This window comes from Canis aureus, chromosome 14 (genome assembly GCF_053574225.1).
Source record: "Canis aureus isolate CA01 chromosome 14, VMU_Caureus_v.1.0, whole genome shotgun sequence".
NCBI lineage: Eukaryota > Metazoa > Chordata > Mammalia > Carnivora > Canidae > Canis > Canis aureus.
In genome coordinates, this window is record NC_135624.1 from 39708418 (window position 1) to 39717768 (window position 9351).

The following is a 9351-nucleotide window of genomic DNA, read 5'->3' on the forward strand; positions in this document are numbered from 1 at the left end:
CCGAGACTGAAAGCCACCAACCTGCCATCAGCACAGGACCACCGGATGGATCCTGCACATCCCCACGTGACCTATTCCACGGCCGTCGAAGAGAAAAGGAGACGCTCTCTGTACCGATGCAGGAAGACTCCCAGGACATTTGACTGAGTGGGGGGCAAAATACAAACTAGGGCACACGCGTGTTATCACGTGACTTGCTCAAGACACAGGAAACCTATAAAAGTCTACAATTTGTGTCTGGCCAACACTGGTGTTCACACACACCTGGCACACACATGCATAAGACACCAACAGTCGCGTCACCTGTGGAGCTGGGGACGGGCCAGCTGGGGCGGGGGGGGGGGGGGGGGGCCTGTCACTTCCAGCTGCACACTTCCCGTGTTTTTACCCTCAAACAACATGAACCCCTCAAAGCACTAGGCCGCAAGGACACTGGGTAAGTTCCACCGTGGTCCGTCCACACCGCGGAACAGGGCTCAGGAATAAAGAGAAAGAAGCTATCGGTATGCGTGGCGACCCTGGGAAATCTCCAGGAGCCACGCCGAAGGACGAAGCCAGTGCCCAGACGTGACGTGCCACAGGGTTCCGTCCATGTGACATTCTAGAGATGACGTTACAGCAGGGGGACAGGCTAGCAGGCGCCAGGAGTTAAGGGGCAGGGGGCAGCAGGCCGGGGTGTGAGGGGTCCCCTGGGTGATGGAAACTATGGGGACTGCACCCCGGTCACGGGGAGGGTACACGGGGGCTCAGAATGATCTCTGACAGCGGCAGGGCAACATACCACCGTCACGGAATAAAAAACTGAATGGTACAAAACGACCCCAGGCGGTCCATCTCCACGCACAACGTCACTGAGCAGAGGCCACACTCAACCCAGTCCGCTTTCCCGAGCACCTGCCTCCTGGAACGTGAGCCCAGAAGGCAGGTGAGCCACCCGGGGCCCCGACCTCCCGGCACACGGGGGAATCCCAGGAGGAAGAGGGGGGCAGCCCAGGGATGAAGGGCGGCCCTCCAAAGGCCCACGGTTGCCTGGCCAGGCGGCCTGAGCATAGGCCTCCCTCGGGTAGCGGGGCGGCACTGCGCTCCGGCCCCTGGAGGGGCGCCCTGGGACGACTCCTGCCCAACGAGCTGTGAACAGAAGCGAGCCGGCTGCCTTCTGAGCCCCGCACTTGGTTCCCAGGACAAGACCCCAGGGTTCGTCCCCTCTGACACTCTCCCGACGTGGCCCTCCGCAGCCCGGGACTCCCGACGGCCCTGAGCAAGTCCGGCCGATCCCTGGAGGACACGAGTGGAGGTATGTTGCCCCAGGCTCCCGACACTTGGGGCACACCTGTTACGGCGGCAAGACCTAGCCTGGACCCCCAGGACCGCCACCCCGCCTGTGGCATCCGGGAGTACACCTGGCTGTCCAGCCTCAGCCCTGCCAACCTGCCCTCCCGCCCCACGGACTGAACCCCGCCGCTGCCGTGGGGCCTGCCCTGCGATGGCCTCCAACCCCTCCCGCGGGGCAGCAGAGGCGGGCAATGCGCCCCAACATACCGTCAGACCAGAGGACGCAGGGCCGCAGCCCACAGCGCAGGCCAGCTCCGGCCCGGCTCGCCAGTGTGTGAAACGACGGCTGTACCAGCGTCAGAACCACGCGGGGACGACACCTGGGCGGCAGTTCGTTAGGAGTCTGCCTTCAGCTCAGGCCATGATCCCAGGGTCCTGGGATCGAGCCCCAAGTCCAGCTCCCTGCTCAGCAGAGTCTGCTGCTCCCTCTCCCTCCGAGTCTCTTCCCTGCTTGTGCTCGCGCACGCGCTCAAATGAATGAATTTTTTTTTTATTTTTATTTTTTAAAACCCACGGCTGGTTATAGGATCCCTTCCTCAAATACAACACTCACGAGGCGCAGGTGAAACACGACATCAGAGCTGTTCTGGGAAACGGAAGGGGTCCACATCGGTGACGAGAGCCCCATCCCGGTCCCCATGAGCAAGCTCAAGGCTGCTGCTCGGACAGCTCCCCACGGTCCAGCCTCCCCGGCGCCCGGATTTCACGGCCGGCCACACCGGGTTCCACTCCCAGCTCTGCTGAGCTTGCTCCTGGCCCGGGAAGACACAGTCACCTCCCGCAGTCGGAGAGAAAGGACCGGCCCGCGGCCCTGCTCGGCTCAACGGCTCTAAAACCCCACGCGTGGAGCTCGAGGTGGCAGCGATGCCCCTCAGGGTCGAGGCAGCAACGCCCCTCAGGGTCGAGGCAGCACTCCCCACGTGCCACCCACCTGCCCGACGCTGGTCTGCTCACAGCGGCCGGGCTACCCGGCTCTGGAAGCCCACCCAGCAGCCGTGAGTCTCCCAAGCAGTGGTCTCCTGCTCTTGCAGCACGCGAAGCACCTGCTCACGGCTGGCCCACCCACATTTTCAGCCCCTCGCAGCTCCCTACCAGCACTGCGGCTGCCTAACAGCTCCTTCCAACTGCGAGGTCCCGCTTGCACACTGTTAACTCTGCACCCACCACGTGCGCTTCCCATCCTGGGGCCATGGAGACAGGAGAGACACAGGAGAGACACTGCGGGGCAGTGTGCAGGGCGCCCAACACCGACGCAGCGAGGAACCAGCCAGGCAGCCCCCCTCTCCCCGTGCCCTGCCCTCCCCAAGGGCTCAAGCAAGCAGCAGAGGCAGGACAGGCAGGCTTCCAGAGGGCAGCACTCGGCCGAGCTCCAACACCTGGAGGAGGTCACCGGGTGAGGCTGGCACCTGCCATCGCCCGCACACAGGCAGACACCCGACGGTGGGCTCGGCAGCCGACCACAGGCTGGAAAGGTGAGCAGGTCACAGGCCAGGAGCCGCCAAAGCCAAGGGAGGGGAGGCGCCCCAGGCTTCTCAGCAGAAGAGGGCCACGCCCGTGCCACAAGCACCAGGAAGAGCCACGACCCTGAGGGGGAACAGAGAAGGGGGGTCGGGGGCTGCAGACCAGCCCCACCCTGCAACCCAAGATTTTCTAGACCCCTGTCTCCACCACAGCCCTAACTGCCCCCCTCACCCCTACCCCCAGCACACTCATTAGCACCTTCCCTGTGGGAGACGGGGATGAGGGCGGGGTCAGACCTCATTAGCGGCCTCGAAGAGCCTGCGGGGAGCAGCAGCCAGCCCAGGAAGGAGGCCCCGGCTGTGTGATGCTAATGCAGGGGAAGACCCGGGCTGGGCCACCTGCTTAGACACGGCCCCTTTCCAAATACGTGGCTGGAATGAATCAGGATCTCAGTGGAGGGCGGCCAGAGGCCAGAGGTCGCTGGGTCCGGAGGGAGGTTTGCACCCCTGCCTCCTCCCTGCTGGCTCTGCCCAGGCCCCTGGTGCCCCCCCCACTGGCCCTTCACTCCCCCCATCTGCCCCAGCTGCCAGCCCACCCTCCTCCTTCACCACCACCCCGCGCCCCCAAACACCAGGTCCAGTCTGCACCCCTCGGCCCACACCCAGGGTCTGGCTGGGGAGACAGGAGGACAGACGTGAACACGCGGACGAGAGTGGCACCAGGCCCTGAAGCCCTGAGAACGCTGATTCCTGCCACACGGCGAGCTCATTCTAGCCCCTTCTGTCCAGCGCTCCCTGGCCTCCAGGTTCCGTGGGCGGTCCTGCACTTTGATACCCTGAGTCCCAAGTCCCCAAAGCTCTCAGAGCCCCGCTCTCCTTTGGAATGAGCTAGACAGCAGCTCAATTCGGGGGAGAGGCCCAGGACAGAGTCTTTCTCCGCGCAACCACAGCAACGTTAACACTGTCCTCTAACCACAGGGCCTCCGCCAGGACCGAAGCGCCTCCCTCTGGGTCGGCCCCCCTCGGAACAGCAGGGCAGGAATGTGGGACAGGGGGGCCAGCTCAGGGGTGGGCGGGCCCTGCAGCCAGCAGGCTGGGTTCAAATCCTGATGGGTCGCTTACGGGCCTGTGCCTCTGGATGAGCCACCCGCCCCGGGGAGTGTGATGTGAGGACGTAAGGAACGCGGCAGCAGCCGGGCACACAGCAGCGCTCCCTGCTGCGGTGACAATGGCCAGTTGTCCCGAGTTCCCACCACTCCTACTCCATAGCAGCCTGCACCACGCCCTGGTCGGCAGGCAGAGCAAATCCTCCAAAGCAGGGGCCAGCCCGAAGGTCACACGAAAGGGGGCCCTGCTGCCTCTCGGGCACCCTCTGACCCCAGAGCCCTCCCCGCGCCCTCCGATACCCCTCCCCTGGCTTCAGTGTCCGCCCCTCCGAGGGCCCGGTGCCCCCGCCCAGTGGCTGCAGGACCAGACGGGCAGGCTGGGGACGTGCTAATGAGCGCCATCACTCAGGATGCCACAGGGGAGACGCTGCATGGCCACGTCTGCAGGACGCCACTGTTCCCACAAAAGGATGCCAACGCAGTCGGGGCCCCGTCCCCCTCTCGGGTGAAATCAGAGGCAGAAAATAAGACCATTTCCATCGATCCAGTTAAAGACAATAATAAAGGTTTGCTGGGCCAGAGCTCCAGGCTGGGTGCTCGTGGGGTCATCCTGACTACCTGGCTCCGCCCTCCCGCGTCCACCTCAGGCAGGGTGCTCTCTCTCCCAAAGCGGGAGCATCCTGCCACCCCAGTCCTTGGAAAGCCCCAGGTGTCCCCAGCCAGCACTCGCTCTGCTGTGGGGACTCGCAGCACTGCTGCCACCACGGACCCAGCCACACGATACTGCGCCAAGGGGCCAAGAGATCCAGACCCCAGGGACCCGGGCCGGGCGCAGGCCTCTCACTGCCTGAGGCAGCCTCCCCCACAGGCCCTGGCCCCCACCTCCCTAGTCCTCCCCCAGTGACCCTCAGCATGGCTCCCCGCACCCCGGGCCATCAGCCTCCCAGGCCCTCCCAGCCGGGCCCCAGTCACACTGACCCGGGGGGACCCCTGCAACTGCTGGGCCGTCCCTCAGGTCCCCCCATCTGGAACCCCTCCTTTCCACTCCATATTACCCCCCTGCCACAGCTGATGCACAGTTTTCAAGATTCAGCTCAGCCCTCTCACCAGCACCCAGGACCCCTTCCCAGATACGCACCCACACCCTCCCTTCCCACCCACAGTGGGAGCCCCTCCCTACCCCCCTGCTGACCACTCACTGTGACCTCAGTCCTGCGCACACGGGAGCCTCCCTGATGACTCGAGGAACACACTCGGGGCAGCCCCCCGTGCTCACCGCCCATCCTGACCTCTGTGCAAGGCCTGCCCTTTGAGAATCCTTCAGGACGCTGCACACCTCACGCGGCAGCCGTGAGCACAGTCCGCGGCGGGGCGTGCAAGGATCCTGTGCACCTGGCCCCTGGCCCAGCACAGCGTCCCTGCGTACACGGACCCAGGCAGCCCACGAACCAGCCCAAGTCCTACTGGGGCCCCCTCTAGCCCACACAGAACCCAAAGACAGGGCAGGGCTCCATCTGGTGTGGTCTAAAGCCAAGTGTGCAGTCACCTTTACCCCACAGCCGTCCTACCCCTCACCAGGCTTCAGGCTGACGGGGACAATTCCACAGCTGCAGCGGGCATCTGAGGACTGGAGCGCAGAGAGCGCACTGAACCAAAGGCCCCCAGGAGGCATCCCCGGCCCTGTGGCCTCCGCCAGCTTGGGCACCTGCCAGGTACCAGGTCTGGCTCCCTGGCGAGTCCTGCCTTCTCCAGGAAGCAGCGCAGACAACTAGCTCCTTTCCTACAAGAGGTTCCCCTGGCGCTGACAGGCAGCGTGGTGCAGTAAGAACGCGCTTCAGGTCAGCTCCATCCAACCTCACTCCCTCGGCGCACAGCCACCTGCACTGCCTGGCTCCGGCCTGGGCCACAGACATGCGTTCAGACACGTGGCTCCCCGGGGCAGGGGGGGGGGGTGGCAGTGCACAGTGGCCCTGCTCGGGTGCAGGAGGAGGCCCCTCTGAGCCCCACATTCGTCACCCAGAACCAGGAACCGTAATTCCCGTCACCCGCCTCACGCACCCAAAAGGGGTACAGGTGGTCAGGCAGGGCGCAGAGCACAGGCAAGAATCCATGCGACCAAGCAGAGGTGCGGCCATGTGGGGGCCCCGGCGGCCGTGTGGGGGCCCCGGCTCCCGCTGTGTGCTCCTCTCCCTTTGGGCTCCCGTTCCCTTTAGGGCGGAACGTGGCACAGAGGCGCGGCCACCTGGGAGCCAGGCAGCGCAGGGGCGCCACGGCAGAGAACGCTGCATCCAGGAGGAGGCCCACCTCCGGAGCCCGAGTGAGTGTCAGACGGACACCACACAAACCAGATGCTAACGATCACCAGCTCCCCGCCCACCACAAACAGGAGCCAGAGCGACAAAATGCCCAAGTCTTGAAAGCAACCATGTGTCCAAGGCTGAACGGATGATCTCTCAGGACTTGGCAGTGAAGCGACTTGGGGACAAGCTCCCTCTTCTGCACCTGTCTCTTCACCTGTACCACAGGGGTGATGACAGGCCCTTGACCTGGGCTCCCTGTAAGGATGAGCTGAGCCCCTGGGCCTCACGGCTGAGAACCAGAGCCTGGCACCCAAAGTGCCATCTGAGTGCGGCAGGTATGATGAGCACCACCATCCCCAGGATGCCCACCCGCCGTGCTACCTGGCCCGGCTCAAATCCCACACCCTAGGAAGACCTCCTGCTCTGGGACCCCGAGGCACGCATCTAGCCCTTGCCGTTAGTGGCTCAGGGCACACCTGGTCACAGTTGGAGTCTTCTCTCCCCAACTGGAAGGTAAATCCCACCTCCCAGCTTCGAGCTTCCCCACATCCTGAGCAAACCGCCTGCCCCAATGCGTCTCTCACCGTGTTCTCTTTGCTGTCTCACAGCGACCGCCTACTCCTTCATGGAAACCTGCTCTCTAGACTCTGGGCTGGGCACCCAAGGTACAGGGATGACCAAGACGGAGGGCCCTGCGCGGTCACGTGCGGGATGATCACAGAAGGCAAGCTAAGGCACGGGCGCTAGGGCCACAGGCATGTGGGTGAAACTCAAGCAGGGGAGGCAAGGGACAGGGACGGAGAGGTTCCAAAAGACACATCGGAACACAGGGCCATTACAACAAGAGGACCTAGCTGTTGTGCTGATGAAGAGAGACGTGGGATGTGCAAGAGACAAGGCCTCTGACACGACGACGGCATGAAGCAAGTCGTGGAAGACGTGGCTGGAGGGACATGCAGGAGCCAGACCTGACCCTCACCCTGCAGGCAGCAGGCCGCTGGGGAAGGAGACTTAAGGATGCCTGCCTGCCCGGGAGCCTGGGAGCACCAGACCTCACCTGCACAGCAACTTGCCTGGATGCCGTCAGGGCAGCCAGGCCAACAGAGAACAGGTGCGGAGGTGGCCCAGCTGAAGCTCCACTGATTCCAGGAAGCCTCCTTGGATTTGTCCGCCTCCTACCGCCACCTGCAAGCACACTTTGGCTCCTGACCCTGTACTGCCCCGGGCAGGCATGTGCCGCAGCAGGTTTCTACCGGGGACCTGACGCAGGACAGGCTGGGTACCTCTGCACGGGCTGCATCAGCATCCTCACCCCAACTCTGTGTCCCTGGGGGGTACGCTGAAGACCACTCCCGGCGCCTGCCTCCCCGGGACCCCACACGCCACAGAGGTGCAGCGCCGGCCAGGGCCGGACGCAAAAGTGGGGCCAGAGAAGGCAGTCCCCACGAGCGGCTGCAAGTGCCCGCAACAGGTGACCCCGGCCCCGGCCCCGGGGGAAGGGCTGGACGCGAGGGCGCAGGGGAGCCAGGGGAGCTGGGACGGCGGCGGACCCAGAACCGCCTGCGATGGGGCGGCGCTCCATACCTGACCACGCTGGACGGCGCACGCGGAGCCGGGCCCGGGAGCAGGGGGCCGCGAGCCCCCCACGGGGCCGGGGCACGTAGGGTCACCTGCAAGCTCCGCGGCCGCTCAGCACGGGTGCAAACGCGGACGAGGCCAGAAGAGCGCGGACGCGGCGGCCTCGAGGGCGCAGGGCTCCCCGCCGCCCCGTGCACCCCACAAGTGGGACCCGAGGCCTCAGGGCGGAGCGCATGCGCCCTCAGGTGGGTCCCCCGCACCCGCGTCCCGGGGGGCGGAGCCAGGGCACCCCCGGCCCGCCGCCCGCCCCGCCCCCAGGCGGCGGCCACGCCCTCCGGAGGCCACGCCCCCTCCAGGCCCCGCCCCTCCCGGGTCGGCCCCACCCGCGGAGGTCCCCCCTCGCCGCGCCGCGCCGCGCCCCGCGTGCCCCCCGCCCCGCCCCGCCCCCGGGCCGCGCGCCCTCCCGGCCGCATCCACCTGTCCCCGCCGGCCCGGCCGCGCCGCCTCACCTGGGCCGGGGTGGCTGGCGGGCGCGCTCCGCGGGCTCCCGGCGGCAGGGGCGGTGCAGGGGGCGGAGCCGGGACCCAAACGTCACGTGACGCCCCTCCCGCCCCCGGGCTGACGCCGCGAGGTCGCCCCCCCGCCTCCGTCCCATCGGCCCCGGCGCCTCGCGCCAGCCAATGGCCACCCGAGCCGCGCCGCGCGCAGGACGACGTGCGCCCGAGGACTACAAGTCCCAGACAGCCCCGCGCGGACGACCCGAAGCGGCCGGGGACGGCGGCCGGCTGGGCCACAAAGTTTCCCAGAGTGGCGCTCCTGGCGGGCGTCGATCAAGGGCTGCCCCGGGGACCCCGGGGAGTGCGCCCCCCCAGCCCCGAGAGATGACAGGCCCGCGGTCTCCCCTCGTGGAGCCGAGGCTGGCGGGGACGGGCATGTGGGAGGAGGTGACCACCAACGTGCCCTAGACACCGCGTGCCCGGGGCTTGGCGGGAGGTGCCGGGCGCTGGGAGCCCGGGAGCTCGTGCGCAGGGGTGAGCGCCGTGTGCATGAGACAGGCTGTGCACACGGGCCCTGGGCGGAGGTGCGCGCAGGACCAGCTCGCGTGAGCGCAGGACGAGGGCGTGGACGAGAGCAGGGGGCACCTGCGCGGGCAGGTGGGGAGCGCAGGGCACGGGCTGGCCAGTGTGCGTTTGCTCAGAGGACCCTGTGCGGGGCTGGCCCAGGCTCTTGGCCTCGAGTACTGACCATGGCCTTGGGGCATGTGCCCCTTCCACAGAGAAGCCAGGATTTGGACAGGGCTTGGCCCGCTGCCCCCGGCCGCTGGGGTGCAAAGGAAGCCAGGTCTGGTCCTGCAGAGGCGGCGTCGGTGACTGCTGACCACAGCTCGGGGGCTTCGGGGTGGAAATCTCCCGGGACAGACGCCTGCCCGACAGCTGGACGCTGGCGCCCCTGGGTTGCCAGGCCCGTGCCCTGACGGGTCTCAGCCGCCAGCAGAATGAGTGGCGGGCGTTGGCTCCCACAGGGAGGGCTCTTCCCTGAGAGCAGGGGTCCGCGTGTCCTTAGCTGGAAGCCCCC

General features: G+C 66.6%; 1 protein-coding gene across 14 annotated transcripts in view; it reads right to left on the reverse strand.

Moving 5' to 3' along the window:
* TSNARE1 (t-SNARE domain containing 1) overlaps positions 1-8352 on the reverse strand; it is a 146594-nt gene extending 138242 nt beyond the window's left edge. For 12 of the 14 annotated variants that reach the window (XR_013351973.1, XR_013351972.1, XR_013351971.1 and 9 more), the window contains exon 1: positions 8286-8352. The gene's annotated coding sequence lies outside the window, so the exon portion shown is untranslated. Of the gene's footprint in view, positions 1-7782; positions 8053-8285 lie in introns of those variants that run through there. The other 2 variants (XM_077847452.1, XM_077847458.1) reach the window with 2 other exon arrangements.
* Positions 8353-9351: the final 999 nt, after the last annotated feature.